Source organism: Erinaceus europaeus, chromosome 6 (assembly GCF_950295315.1).
Source record: "Erinaceus europaeus chromosome 6, mEriEur2.1, whole genome shotgun sequence".
Lineage (NCBI taxonomy): Eukaryota > Metazoa > Chordata > Mammalia > Eulipotyphla > Erinaceidae > Erinaceus > Erinaceus europaeus.
Window position 1 is genome coordinate 22,499,630 of NC_080167.1, and position 16,494 is coordinate 22,516,123.

General features: G+C 41.4%; 2 gene segments (V, D, J or C); both read left to right on the top strand.

Moving 5' to 3' along the window:
• The window catches only part of LOC103118610 (immunoglobulin lambda variable 8-61-like), a 583,882-nt gene that overhangs the window by 204,848 nt on the left and 362,540 nt on the right, over positions 1 to 16,494 (top strand).
• The window catches only part of LOC103118591 (immunoglobulin lambda-1 light chain-like), a 397,547-nt gene that overhangs the window by 13,414 nt on the left and 367,639 nt on the right, over positions 1 to 16,494 (top strand).

Genomic DNA, 16,494 nt, shown 5'->3' on the forward strand with positions numbered 1-16,494 from the left:
TCATGTTTAATGACATATGGACTACAGTCCACTTTCTCATGTTGAGAATAAAAAGATGAGAATGAGCACCTAATTTATTCCATCATGTTGGTCATTACTAAATCACTCATAAAAAAATAAAAAGAAGTTAAAAAATAAGGAAACACAAATAAGCAGTTGGACTGGGTTTGATGTACTGCATCAAAGTAAAAGACTCAAAGTAAAAAAGATATCAAAGTAAAAGAAGCTGGGGGAATGTTTTAGTTCCTGGAACATGGTGGCAGAGCAGGACCTAGAGGGGGTTGAATTGTTATGTGAAAAACTGAGAAAAATTATACATGTACAAATAATTATATTATACTGTTTATCCCCAATAAGGAAAATAAATATATAAATAAACAACAGGATTTGTCTCTTTGAAAAAATATTTTTTATTCCCTTTTGCTGTCCTTGTTGTTTTATTGTTGTAGTTATTAGTTGCCATTGTTGTTGGCTAGGACAGAGAGAAATGGAGAGAAGAGGGGAAGACAGAGAGGGGGAGAGAAAGATAAACACCTGCACACTAACTTCACCAATGTGAGGGTTCCCATTGCAGGTGAGGAACCGGGGCATTGAATCCAGGTCCTTGAGTAGATCCTTGGGCTCAGTTATTATGTGTCCTTAACTGGGTGCACTACTGCTTGGCCCCCAGCTTCCTGCTTATTAATATCTCATTATTAAACTTGTACAGTCCTTCTGTCAATCATCTCCCTGTAGAAATGTACAATACCTAAAATATTTTTTGTCTTCATTGCTCATGTTAAGAATCAGAGTGGAGAAAGGAATGTCATTTGCTAAAGTGAAAAGGACAGAATGGTGAGGGCCAGGTGGTGGTTTATCTGGTTGAACGTACATGGTACAATGTGATAGGATGCAGGTTCAAGTACCTGGTCCCCACCTGAAGGGGGAAATCTTCTCAAGTGGTGAAACAGGGCTGCAGGTATCTGTCTGTCTCTCTTTCTTTCTATCTACCTCTATCCTCTCAAAGGCTAACTATCTTTTATAAGTAAATAAAGATAATAAAAAAATTAAAAACCAGTAAAAGAAAGGACAGAGTGGGATAGGCCTTACTAGCAGCCAGACCTGCGTTCTAGTTTCTGAGCCATGTTGATCTAATAAAGTTCATTCCACAATCAGTCCATGAAGCTCCTGGAGATGTGGACTAAATGTTCATGGAGTGACTGGTTGGTCATTTGTGGAAAACAGACCACCGAATACCAAATAGCAGGTGTTTCCCCTTTGTGTGTGGCCAAGTTTCTTCAGACTTGGGAGTGCCTGAGGGTGGGTGAGCACTAGGTGGTGCTGCAGACTGTGCCCCCACCCTGGGAAGGTCTCAGACACAGCTCCATCAGAACAGAGATAGAGAAGGACCCGGAGAAGCTCATTAACTTGAGTAAGATGAGCAGCTTTTTCTCCTTGATTTAACAGGTATGAATAATTCAGTTCTTGTGTACAGAAAATACTAGTCAATGACTTACTCCCTCATCTACAATGTCCTGACCAGAGAGCAGAATAGTCTAGAACCAAGGGGCTGTTAGAAGAGGATGAGCAGAAGCAGATAGAGGAAGCAGATTTGCATAGAGGTGCCTCCCTCTTCAGAGGCTGGGAGATAGGATAAGAGAGTCTGTGAGGAGACCAGGGCTAGCGTGTGTCAGAAGTTAACAGTCCTAACAGTTTGCATCATGGCCTGGAATGTGCTTCTCTTCAGCCTCCTCACTCAGGGCACAGGTGAGGCTTGCAGGGAGGGAGTCTATGAGACATTTGAGCTCAACCTTGTCTCCTCCTCAGACTCACCCAGACCCAGCACTGACCTCATACTGTGCATTTGTTCTCTTTTCAGGATCCTGGGCCCAGTCATCCCTGACTCAACCGTCCTCAGTGTCCGGAGCTCAGGGAAAGACTGTCACCATCTCCTGTGCAGGAACCAGCAATGACATTGGAAATAATAACTATGTCTCCTGGTACCAACAGGAGCCAGACAAGCATCCCAAACTCCTGATTTATTATGTCAGTAACCGGGCCTCAGGGGTCCCTGGTCCCTGATCGCTTCTCTGGCTCCAAGTCAGGCAACACTGCCTCCCTGACCATCTCTGGGTTGCAGCCCGAAGATGAGGCTGATTATTACTGTAGTTCATATACAAGTAGTAACACTTCCCACCGTGGTGCATGTTCATGAGGAAGTGAGACAAGAACTTGCCCCATGCTCACAAGCTCCTTTCTTGCTCTGTGAGTCCTTCCCAACCCATCCAGTTGCATAGTGCCCTACTTTGTGTATATTTAACCCATGTTCAAGTCCAGCCCTTAAACTGAAGGAAGCGTTGGGGCTGTAGTCTCTTTTTTTTCTGTCTGTCTCTTTTCCTCCATCTTAAAAAGTGTTCAGGGGCCCAGAGTTGGTACACCAGGTTATGTACACATAATACATAGTGCAAGGACCCACATACAAGATTTGAGTTTCTGGCTCCCCACCTGCAGGAGGTTGCTTTACAAGTAGTGAGGAAGGTCTGCATGTGTTCATCTTTCCATTTCTATCTTCCCCTCCTCTATCAATTTCTCTCTGTTCTATAAAAAAATTTAAAAAATGACCACCAGAGAAGTGGATTTGTAGTGCAAGCACTGAGCCCTAGCAATAACCGTGGAGGAAAAAAAAAAAAGTATTCAGACCCTGTTCTCATGATGACATTCCCTCCCCAACCCAATTTTTCCTCCTGTTCTGGGGGACAGTGATAGCTTATTTTTACCCTTTTGTGTGACATTAGAATTTAAGACACTTCTACCTATTCAATGACAGAAGATTGGCACAGATTCCTGTGCGGTGGAGTTTCTAGTATACTTTGCAATTGTGAGTGATCACTGCTGTTGGGAATACAGAAATTTGTATTTCCCCACTACATTTCAGTGTATATCTGGTTTGAGTCTGCACTTCTCCATTAGATGAGTGTCGTTGGAGGTAAAGTGTAGAGCGTGTAATTTCCCCTGCACCAGTTTGGCCCCAAGAATCTATTTTTTAGAAGTGATATTAGACTCCTCGTCAGATTATTTTACTACACCACACCTATTTCAAAGTACCAGTGTCCCTCTAAGAATGTCTTCTTGTCTACTCCCATTCCGCAACCCCTCTTCTTAACCCAGTTTGCTTTAGATGTTCAGATTCCAAAGTTTAGAAGGTTATTTTTCGGGAGTCGGGCTGTAGCACAGCGGGTTAAGCGCAGGTGGCGCAAAGCACAAGGACCGGCATAAGGATCCTGGTTCGAGCCCTGGCTCCCCACCTGCAGGGGAGTCACTTCACAGGCAGTGAAGCAAGTCTGCAGGTGTCTGTCTTTCTCTTCCCCTCTCTGTCTTCCCCTCCTCTCTCCATTTCCCTCTGTCCTATCCAACAACTACAACAACAATAATAACTATAACAATAAACAACAAGGGCAACAAAAGGGAATAAATAAATAAAATAAATATTAAAAAAAGAAGGTTATTTTTCTCTTGATGTTGTGTATTGATAATAGGAATAAGTATAAGGCAAAAATCATTTGTGGAATATAATCTCTAGTATGTTAATTCATAATACATTTTGTAAATATAGAGAAACATCTTGGGCATGGCTAGATAGCATAGTTGTTATGCAAAAAGACTTCATGCCTGAAGCTCTGAAACCCCAGGTTCAATCCCTCACACCACCATAACCCAGAGCTGAGCTGTACTCTTTTAAAAAAGAGAGAAAGAGACTCAACTTGACAGATCATCGCAGCAGAAAATCAACAAAGAAATGAAGGAGCTAAATGAAGAGATAGATAAACTAGAACTATTGGACATTTTCAGACATCTTGGAGGGAGCTTGAAAAACCATATTAAGTGAAATAAGTCAGAAACAGAAGAATGCATATGGGATGATTTCATTCACAGGCAGAAGTTGAAAAACAAGATCAGAAGAGCAAACACGAAGGAGAACTTGAACTGGAGTTGGTTCAGGTCCTGGAACAGTATGGCAGAGGACCTGGTGGGGGTTGTATTGTTGTGTCGAAAAATGAGAAATTTTATGCATGTACAATCTATTTTATTTACTGTCAACTGTAAAACATTAATCCCTGAATAAAGAAATAAAAAAGAAACATATGTCATGTTAATCATCTACCTACATGATATGTTTAAAATATTTATTCATTTTATTGTATGAAATCATGGTTGTGCCTTCAAAGCTGCAACTCTAGAAGATGCATAGCTGCCTCCACAATCTAATGAAAAAAGAATATTATTTGAAAATAATATTGAACAACTATTAATTTCCACAACTGTGAACCCTTTAAGTACATTACTAAGGCACAAGTCAATACAGGGAAGAGTGATCAGTAATTTGAAAAGTTCTGAGAGAGGGACCTCATAACATACTATATAGAATGGTTAAACTAACAAGAAGAAATATTAGAGAAATGAACCAGGAAAAGAGTCTAGCTGGAAGTCCTCCAAATGTTGAAGCACCAAATAATGAGATCATCATTCAAACACTAGTTAAAGAAATAATTACAGGACCAAGTAAAGAGTTTGAAAGAATTGTCATCAGAAATGCAGAAACAACAAATGAGACTTTGGAAGAAAACACTAATTATCTCAAGGTTATTAGAGAGTTGAAAGCTGTAATAGCTGAGCTAAGAACACAGCTAGCTGAACAAGCTAAAACAATATCAGAACAGGGTAACAAAATAGATGAACTCCAGAAAACAGTAGAGGGGAGAGAGAATAGAACAAATGAGGCTGAAGACAGCATTAGCAAGATTGAGGATGAATTAGAGACAACTAAAAAAGGAGTAAGAGATCTCCATCACCTTTCTCTCTTCAGGTTCCATGGTTTGAGACTTTGTTTTTATCTTGATGTCTGGTCTTATGAGGTGTACAAACATCAGTCAAAGTATTTTTGTGTCTTGACTAGTAAACAATAGACTAATGGAATGAATCCCTAGTATAATGTTCATAACCAACTTTGTTAACATGGAGGTATCTCGTCAAACTTGCAAACTGCTTTCAGTTATTTTCAACATTCATGTTCAATGACCAGTTGACTTTATTCTAATTTCTCTCAACCTCTATGAAAAACAGTCTGGAAATTAATTAGAACTCTAGAAATGGATCTACCTTATGACCCAGCAATCCCTCTCCTAGGAATTTATCCTGGAAAACAAAAACACCTATCCCAAAAGGCCTATGTTAACCATGTTCATAGCAGCACAATTTGTAGTAGCCCATCTTAGAAGCAACCCAGAAGCTCAAAAACAGATGAATGGCTAAGGAAGTTATTATATATGAAGAGGTCATCTCCTTTGAAATATTATGATCAAAATGCAAGAGTATTATGTTGAATCAGACAAGCCAGAAAATGAAAGAGCAATACTGAATGATTAACTAATAGGTGGAACTTAAGAACAAAGCACAGTAAGGGAGGACAAAAGGTAAAATTGGGACTGGGTATAGCATATTGCACCAAGGCAAAGGACTCTTGGGGAAGGGGAAAAGAGACAGGAACACTGGGATCCTGCTGTGTCTTATAGTTGCCAATCAAGGGGAGATGAGAGGTTGTGCCTATGTGTTAGAGACTATTTTGTAAACCACTAGCCCACAACAACAAAAAAAAAAAAAAAAAAAGAAAGAAAAAAAGAAGGAAAGAAAGCAAGCAGGGTTTCTTCATAGTTGTAAGTGCCTGAGTGTGGGTGACCCCATCCCTGGGAAGGTCACAGGTCCTTCTGTGTCTCCATCAGAACAGAGACACAGAAGGATCAGCAAGAGCTCATTAACATGAGGGAGGTGAGCAGTTCTTTCTCTCCTACACAACAGATACAAACAACCTGCTCTAGTCCACAGGAAACACAGTTCAGTGAGTTTACCCCCTCAGCAGCACTGTCTTGAGCTGGGAGCAGAATGATCTAGAATCAAGGGGCAGGTCAGAGGGGAGTGAGCAGAAGCAGGTAGAAGAAGGAGATTTGCATAGAGGCCCCTCCCTCCTCAGAGGCTGACAGAGAGGATAAGAGAGAAGTCTGGGGCAAGCAGGTGTAAGACTGGGGTGTCAGAAGGTAGCAGTCTTGAGAGGTCACACCATGGCCTGGAATCTGCTCCTCCTCAGCCTTCTCACTCAGGGCACAGGTGAGGCCTGCAAGGAAGAGATGACAGGGAAATCTGGGTTGTCTTTTTTTTTGGTCTCTTCCTCCTCAGGTTCACCCAGAACAGCACTGACCTTACGGAGTGTATTTGTTCTCTTTTCAGTTTCCTGGGCCCAGTCAGCCCTGACTCAACCCTCCTCGGTGTCTGGAGTTCAGGGACAGACAGTCACCATCTCCTGTGCAGGAACCAGAAATGACATTGGACGTAATGATGTTGTCTCCTGGTACCAACAAGAGCCAGACAAGCGACCCAAAGTGCTGATATATAATGTCAACAGCCGACCCTCAGGCATTCCTGGTCGCTTCTCTGGCTCCAAGTCAGGCAACACAGTCTCTCTGACCATCTCTGGGCTGCAGCCTGAGGATGAGGCTGATTATTACTGTGGTTCATACACAAGTAGTAGCACTTTCCACAGTGCTGCATGTTCATGAGCAAGTGAGACAAGAACTTGCCCCATGCTTTCAAACATTCTTCTTGGTCTGTGACTACTTCCCAACTCCACTTATGTGCTTTATTCATCTGGGCTTAAGAATACATGTCTTGCTCAGCTTCTCTTTACTTCCATGAAGACCAGCCCTCAAATTTTATTCTCCTTTTTCATATTCTGGGCATACTGAGAACTTTGTGTTGCCTTTGATCTGGCCTTAGAATTTAGGACACTTTCATCTCCTCAAAGACAGATGAAAAGCACAGATTCCTGTGTGATGGAGTTTCCTCTGCTTCATACTTGAGGGAGACTACTGCTGTTGGGAATACAGCAATTTCACAACCTCCTGTTATCTTTTCAGTGTATGGCTGGTCTGATTCTGTAGTTTTCAATTGTATACATGTCCATTGGGAGGAAAACTATTGACCACAGGATTTCCTCTATCTGGTTTCCTCTTGTGATCACTGTTGCAGGAGCTGTCCCATGAGTGATCTCACATGCCTGGGAACCTGTTCCAGTAATCCTGATTTTTTCATCAGAACAGACAGGTAGCTATGTCTCTTCTAGGGTTTCTGCTATGAAGAAAGCACTACAATTCTTTCTGTAGGGTACTAGTAGTTAAATAGTACATACCTGAGGGATGATTTATTTCCTTCTGCACAGTCTCACCTGTGTATTGCTGACCTCATGTGAAAACATGTTACTCTTTAAAAATTTTTTTATTTATAAAAATGGAAATGTTGACAAGACCATAGCACATGAAGGGTACATTTCCACACAATTCCCACCACCAGAACTCTGTATCCAATCCCCTCCCTTGATAGCTTTTCTATTCTTTATCCCTCTGAGAGTATGGACCCAGGGTCATTATAGGGTGTAGAAGGTGGAAGGTGGAAGGTCTGGCTTCTGTAATTGCTTCCCCACTGAACATTTTACACTTTCTGGGATCCCGGGCCAAGTCTTCTTTGACACATTCTCTCCCAGTGTCCAGGTATCAGGGACAAATAGTTACTCTCTCCTGTGTGGGAAGCAGCATTGACATTGGGAAATATATATATATATCCTGGTCCCACTGCTCTGTGGTGAACAGTGTCCATTCTGAGCAGAGGGCTTAGGGGTAGCAGGAGTTGAAAGGAGACACAGGATAGTGAGGCAGAGGCATACCATTATTTTGGTGGGGTGTCAGTTCAATTTTGTTCTCCCTGTCACTTCTGCAGCCCTCCCAGCTTCCACAGACCTGGTCAGCTTCCTGAGTCAGTGTCTTTACATCTCTAGAGCAGCAGAACCCTTCAAACTCTTCCCCAAAGTCCTCTAACATCCTATGAAGTCCTCAGTCCTCCTTCTCTCTGCCCTTTTATATACAGGAAGAAGACAAAAATGGTCTCTCGTTAGGAAGTCAGGAATACAGACAGGCACAGCTTCAGGCTTGGACCCAAGGCCATATAATGCACTTATTGTCTGGTTATCCACCCAGGCATCTATTTTCCAAGGAAATTCGGACCAAGATCATTTTCCCACAATCTAAAATTATTTATTTATGATATAGTATCCAGTCCACAGGGCTCACTGATAGCTTCTTTAACTCCAAGTTAAGTGATACAATTTCCCTGATCATCTTTGTTCTCTAGTCCAAGTTGGAGACTGATTATTACTATTTGTCCTGTCCCATCATTCACACTTCCCACAATGTTCCCAGTTTATGAGGGGAGCAGAATCAAAACCTGCCCTGATGGGGAGAATATAGATCCAAGAAGGATGACAGAAGACCTAGTGCGGGTTGTATTATTATATGGAAAACTGGGGAATGTTATGCATGTACAAACTATTGCATTTACTGTCGAATGTAAGACATAAATCCAACAATAACGACATCAATAAAAACAACAATAATAACTACAACAATAAAACAACAAGGGCCACAGAAGGGAATAAAGAAGTTAAAAAAAAATACCTGCCCTGATATCACAGACACTTGGTTCCTAGATGATGCCTCCCCTTCCTGTACCAAGAGGGCTTCATGTGCTATGGTCTTGGGAATACATGTCTCACTCATTTTTCTTCAGTGAAGAGAAACAGCAAATTCTGTGATATATTAACACAGAAGTGACAGCCTCTTTTTCTAATGTGAAAGGTTCTAGATATTATCCCTCCCAATGTCTTTGTGGTAGAATCTGAAGAACACAGATGAGCCTTCACTGGATCACGTGATTCCCACGTTAACTACTTCTCTTCACACATTGGTGCAGCCCAGTATGGAACAAGATTCCTTATTTTTCTACTTTAGCTTTTTTAAAAAAAATATTTATTCATTCTCTTTTGTTGTCCTTGTTTTATTGTTGTAGTTATTGTTGATGTCATCATTGTTGGATAGGACAGAGAGAAATGGAGAGGAGGGGAAGACAGAGAGGGGGAGAGAAAGGTAGACACCTGCAGACCTGCTTCACCACCTGTGAAGTGACTCCCCTGCAGGTGGGGAGCCGGGGGCTTGAACTGGGATCCTTACCGGTCCTTGTGCTTTGCGCCACGTAAGCTTAACCCACTGAACTAACGTCTGACTCCCTCTACTTTAGTTTTTATATGTATGTTCTTAAAACTTTCAATTTTATTTTAATAAGAGAGGTAAAAAGAGGGGGAGAGAGAGAGAAACAGAGAGAAAGAGAGAGAGAGGCTAGAGCACTGACTAGTTCCAGCTTATGGTGGTGCTGGGACTTGAACCTGGGGCCTCAGAATCTCAGGCATGGAAGTCATTTTGCATAATCATTATGATGTCTTCCCAGCATATATATGTATTTTGTAAAACTATGTCATGGTCTATTGAAATATGCTGACATACTAAGAAGTTGTCCCCTGAAAGCCTTTAGTATTAGGATAAATATTAAATTGTTAATCTAGCACTATAGTACACCCACATTCCCTCGAAGTTACGCCCTGTCTTCTGGCACTCTTCCTAATTCCAGACATATGACAGCACCTGCAATCAGTGATTTGCTGTGTTTATTTATAAATTTTACTTGTTTTACATTTATAGTAATCTTGGTTCAAAATTATATATCCCACGAGGATGACTACTGAGGCTCTGTCGACAATATATAGCTTCTGCTGCTATTTTTCTTTTTTGCTTTCTGGTTGATTGATTGATCATTGAGACAGAGATAAATAGAGAGAGGGAAAGAGAGGGAGAGAGAGAACTACAGTGCTTCTCTCCTACCTGTGAAGCTTCCTCCCCTTGTAAGTGAAGATCAGAGGCCTGGCCATAAGTCCTCACATGGTAACCTGTGTTGGGACTGTGTTAAAGTCTGTTCTCAAGAATATATGTTTTAGAAATGATAATACACACGTCTTCAAAATATGCTATTATACCACACCCATCACTAAAGTACAAATGTCCCTCTAACAATGTCCTTTGGCCCAACACCAAACTTGCAACCCACTTCTCACCCCATCCCCTTTGCCTCTTCAGGTTCTGGGTTTGGGAGGTTATTTTTATCTTGTCTGATCTTGATGAGGTGAATAAACATTAGGTAAAGCATCTTTTTGTCTTGACCAGTAAACCATAGATAAATGAAATAAAATTCCTATGATAAAGTTCATAATAAATTTTAATACAGAGGGAGTCGGGCTGTAGTGCAGCGGGCTAAGCGCAGGTGGCGCAAAGCACAAGGACCGGCATAAGGATCTCGGTTCGAACCCCGGCTCCCCACCTGCAGGGGAATCGCTTCACAGGCGGTGAAGCAGGTCTGCAGGTGTCTATCTTTCTCTCCTCCTCTCTGTCTCCCCCTCCCTCTCTCCATTTCTCTCTGTCCTATCCAACAACAACAACAATAATAACTACAACAATAAAACAACAAGGGTAATAAAAGGGAATAAATAAATAAAATAAATATAAAAAAATTTAAAAAAAAAGAAAAACATTAAAAAAAATTTTAATACAGAGCCATCTCATTATCAATCATCTGTCCATATTCATGCTTAATGACCACCTGATTATACTCTACTTTTTCACATTGAGAATAAGAAAATAAAAAATATATATACATATAGATACTTAGTTATTAAATCAACGCCTATCTGTGACCATGGGAGAACTACTGGAGTTTCTAATGGATGGGATGAGAACACAGAACTCTGTTTGTAGGAATGTTATGGAATTATACCCCTATTATCACACACACACACACACACACACACACACACACACACACACACACACACACACACACACATATATATTTTTAACCAGAACACGGATCAGCTTTGGCTTATGGTGGTGTGGGAGATTGAACTTCAGAATCTCAGGCATGAGAGTCTTTGCATAACCATTATACTATCTACCCTCACCCTTATCCCATAATTTTGTAAATCAATATTAAATTCCTAATAAAAAGAATAATAAAATGAAAATATATACTTCCTTTGTTCAAGAATAGATTGAGAAAAATGTAGACAGTTTGACATTGAGTCAGCATAGTTCTCTGTTGGTATTTTTTGTTCCTTCCACTGGGGTCCCCTTCACACATCAGCATCTGAAACTCAGGCTGATGTGTAGCTGAGTGGCCTGGGAGTGACTGATATCCCAGAGGATTCGAAGCTGCAGATGATTCAGAAGGAGCTCTGGGCAAGAGAAAAATCAAGCAGCTGTGGAGAACCCATTGGCAACAACCAAACAGCAGGTGTTTTCAATTACCAGGAAAATGAAAATTAATTGGACTAGAAGCTCTATTATAAAGTTCATAATAAGCACTGTACATATTGATCCTCATTACTAAACTTCCACAGTCCTGTCAGTCATGTTCAAAGAGTAATGTGCACAGTTCAACATCTATTGAGTCTTCTTTTCTTATTATGAGAATCAGAAGACGAGAAAGATATGCCATTTACTCAGATGAAGAGGACATAATAGTGGAACTTACGAGTGGTAAGGACTGTGTCCTAGCTGCTGAGTCCTATTGACCCTTTCCAGTCCATGACACTATCAGTACATGGCTCTCCTGCTGGTGTGGGCTAAATGACCAGAGAGTAACTATTCAGCAGTGTAACCTGATGCTTCAGATGCTGCAGAAGGAGAAATCTGAGTGAGGGAAATCTGCACTGTGGAGAACAGACCACAAACTACTATCTAGCAGGCGTTTCCCCTCTGTACACAGTAGACCTTCTTCAGAATTGGGAACACCTGAGAGGGGATAACCAGTAGATGGTGCTGCAGACTGTACCCATCCCTGGGAAGGTCACAGATACAGCTCCATCAGAACAGAGACACAGAAGAACCAGCAGGAGCTCATTAATATGAGGGAGATGAGCGGTTCTTTCTTCCTTATAGTATAAGTATAAACAATTCCAGTTCTTCCCCACAGAAAAGATTAGTTCAAGAGTTTAATCCCTGGATATACTGTCCTCCCAGGGAGTAGAATTATCTAGAAGGAATGGACATGTTAGAGGAGAATAAATAGAGGAAACAGATTTGCATAAAAGTTCCTCCCTCCTCAAAGGCTGGCAGAGAGGATAAAGAGATCCGTCTGGGAGATAGAGACCCAGGGTTAGAGTGTGTCAGCAGGTCACATCAGTCTTGAGAGTTTGCATAATGACCTGGAATCTTCTTTTCCTTAGCCTCCTCATTCAAAGCACAGGTGAGAAGGGACAACAGGGATAGATCTTAGCCAACTCTTTGTTTCTTCCTCCTCAGATTCACCCAGAGCCAACACTGGCTTCACTAGATTGTTTTTATTTTCTTTTCAGGATCCTGGGCCCAGTCAGCCCTGATTAAGCCTTTCCCAATGTCTGGAGTTCAGGGACAGACAGTCACCATCTCTTGTGCAGGAACCAGCAGTGACATTGGAAGCAATAACTACGTCTCCTGGTACCAACAGGACCCAGACAAGCATCCCAAACACCTGATTTATTATGTCAATAAGCGACCCTCAGGAATTCCTGATCGATTCTCTGGCTCCAAGTCAGGCAACACGGTCTCTCTGACCATCACTGCGCTGCAGCTTGAGGACAAGGCTGATTATTACTGTGGTTCACAAAGAAGTGGTACCAATTTACTCAGTGGCTCAACGTCAGGGAAAGTGAGCCAAAAACTAACCACTTGCTCACAAGCTGCATTCTTCTCTGTGACTACTTCCCAATTCCATCACTGGCGCTTCATTCCTTTGGAATTTTTTAAAAAATATTTTATTTATTTATTAATGAGGATAGGAGGAGAGAGGGGAAGAACCAAACATCATTCTGGGATGAGTGCTGCCAGGGATCAAACTCAGGACCTCATGGTTGAGAATCCAACACTTTATCCACTGTGCCATCTCCAGGACCAACATTCATCTAGAATTCATGTTTTACTCAGGTCTTCACTTCCATGAAAGCACTCCAAAAAACATATATTTATTTATTTATTTATATCTGGGACCATGAGTACTTTGTGCAAGCCTTTGAAGTAACATTAGAATTTAGGACACTTCTACCTCTTCAAAGTCAGAATAAAGCCCCAGGCACTTATGAGATGAAGTTTCTACTGTACTTCCCCACTGAGAGGCTAATACTGGTGTTGGGAATACAGAAATTTGATAGCTTCTTGGTATCTTTTTAGTCTATGGTATCTTTTTATCTTGGTATCTTTTTAGTCTTTTTACTTTTGGGGGAAAAACTGTAGAATGTAGAAATTCTCCCTGTTTTTCTTCTGTGATTGTTGTTGAAACAGCTGTCCCATTATTAGACTAAAACAGAGGGGGGTCTGTTTGAATAATCTTGAGTTCTCATTAGAGGAAGGAGGCAGATATGTGTCTAGGTTTTCTGCTTTGAAGAAGATACCACATTTTAAAATATAATTTAAAAAATCTTTATTTTTTTACTGGATAGAGACAGCCAGAAATTGAGAAGAAATGGGTCACAGAGAGGGAGAGCGATAGAGAGATACCTGCAGCCCTGCTTCACCACATGCAAAGCTTTCCCCCCACAATTTCTTTTTAAAGGGTGACTGATTATTATTTTAAATAGTGGACAGCAGAGAGATGCTTTAATCCGCTGTGCTAACACCTGACTCCCAATTTTATTATTTATTAGTGAGAAAGATAGGAGGAGGAGGAGAGAGAGAGAGAGAGAAAGAGAGAGAGAGAAGGAACCAGACATCACTCTGGTACATGTGCTGCCAGGGATTGAACTTGGGACTTCCTGCGTGACAGTCCAATGCTTTATTCACTGTGCCACCTCCTGTACCATTTTTGTTTATTTATTTATTGAATAGAGAAAGCCATCAATCAACAGGGAAGGGGGTAATAGTGCAGAGAGACACCTGCAACACTGCTTCACCACTCATAATGCTTCCCCTCGCAGGTGGGGAGCAAGGGCTTGAACGTGTGTCCTTGCATATTGTAACGTGTGCTCAACCAGGTGCGCCACCACCCAGCCTGGTAGCATTAATCTCAAATATGTACCTTTACTTATTGCCTCCAGGGTTGCCACTAAAGATCTGCCTGGGCAAAACAACATTGCTCTGTTGATGATTTTTTTTCTTTTTTCCTTTCTGATAGATAAATAGAGAAATTGACAGGGAGAGAAAAGGGGATAGACAAAGAGCGAAAGACGCTCACACCATTTCTCTAACTCTTGTAAAGCTTCCTACCTGCAGATAGGGACCAGAGACTTGAAAACAAATCTTCATTCATGGTGTGCTGTGTCCCCTACCATGTGTACCTCACTGGCCCCAGAATGTAGACTTTAGAAGTGATAATTCAAATTTCTTCAAAATATGTTATTACACTGCTTCCATCACCACTTTATGAATGTCCTTCTAACAAAATCCTTTGGTTTGCCACCTCCTTGCAAAAAAAACTTTTCAATTCTGTTAATTTTGTCTCTTTAGGTTCAGCAGTTTGGAAGGTTATTATTTTTTATGCCTGGTCTTAATGAGATAAATATAACCAGAAAAAACATCTTTGTGTCTTGACTGTAGATAAATGAAATAAAATTCCCATTATAAATTTCATGATTTTAATAACAGAGCTATCTCATGTCAAACTAACCATACTACCATGAATCATCTGTCTACATTCATGATCAGTGACCATAGTCTACTTGACTATAGTCTACTTTCTCATGTTGAGAATAAGAAAATGGGAATGTACCCTTTTTTTTTTTTGATCAAGAGTTAGATAGAGAAAGTAGGGGACAATGGGAACTGGGGTCAGGATTGTGTTTGGGTTGATACACTTGGTCCCTCCCACTGGGGTACCCTCATATCAGCATCTGAGACTCTGTCAGGTGTGTGACCGAGTGACCTGGGAGTGACTGATAAGCCAGGGGATTTGATGCTGCAGATGCTTCAAAAGGAGAAGTGGGGTTGAAGGCCACTAGCTGTGCAGAATGTACTGCCAACACACAATAATGGGCATTTTTATTTCATGGGCAGTAAGCCAACCATAAATTAAAATGAATAACAGCTCTACTATAAAAATTCGTAATAAGTGGTCTGGTAGGTGGTGCAGTGGTTAAAGCACTGGAATCTCAAGCATGACGTTCTGAGTTCAATCCCCAACAGCACATGTACCAGAGTGATGTCTAGTTCTTTCTCTCTCTTTCTCTCTCTCTCTCATCTTTCTCATTAACAAGTAAATAAAATATTTTAAAAATTCTTAATAATCTTTGTGAATATTGATATATCTCATTACCAGACTCTCCGTGTCCAACATGTTTTTAAAAATTTATTTATTTATTTTATTATCTTTACTTATTTATTGGATAGAGACCTCCAGAAACCAAGAAGGAAGTGGGAGACAGAGAGGGACAGAGCCAGAGAGCCAGAGAGACACCTGCAACACAGCTTCACCACTCATAAAGCTTTCTCCCTGCAGGTGGGGACCAGGGACTTGAACCCGGGTTCTTGTGCATTAATTATAACATGTGCATTCAACCAGGTATATCACTACCCAACCCCATGTTATACATATTTTTAGTCTTTTTTTTCTTATTCTGAGACTCAGAAATGAGAAAGGTATGGCATTTGTTCAAATGAATAGGGATGGAACTTATTAGGGACCAAGACCATGTTGTAGTTGCTGAACCCTGTTGATCTACTAGGGCCCATGACAATCTGAGCAATGGACTAAATGAACAGGTAGTGACTTATCAGTCATGTAATTTGATGCTAAATAGAAAAGAAAAAAAAAAAAAGAGAGAAAGATGGGCAGGGAGCGTCAACAGCTGTGATCAGACCACCAACAGGTGTTTCCCCTTTTTGAGCAAAAGACTTTCTTCATAGTTGTTAGTGCCTGAGTGGCAAACGCTAGAAGAAGAAGAAGTGCCTGAGTGTGGGTGACCACTAGATGGTGCTACCGATTGTGCCTGAATCCCTGGGAAGGTCACAGGTCCTTCTGTGTCTCCATCAGAACAGAGACACAGAAGGACCAGCAGGAGCTCATTAACATGAGGGAGGTGAGCAGTTCTTTCTCTCCTACACAACAGATACAAACAACCTGCTCTAGTCCACAGGAAACACAGTTCAGTGAGTTTACCCCCTCAGCAGCACTGTCTTGAGCTGGGAGCAGAATGATCTAGAATCAAGGGGCAGGTCAGAGGGGAGTGAGCAGAAGCAGGTAGAAGAAGGAGATTTGCATAGAGGCCCCTCCCTCCTCAGAGGCTGACAGAGAGGATAAGAGAGAAGTCTGGGGCAAGCAGGTGTAAGACTGGGGTGTTAGAAGGTAGCAGTCTTGAGAGGTTACACCATGGCCTGGAATCTGCTCCTCCTCAGCCTTCTCACTCAGGGCACAGGTGAGGCCTGCAAGGAAGAGATGACAGGGACATCTGGGTTGTCTTTTTTTTTTTTTTTTTTTTTTGGTCTCTTCCTCCTCAGGTTCACCCAGAACAGCACTGACCTTACAGAGTGTATTTATTCTCTTTTCAGTTTCCTGGGCCCAGTCAGC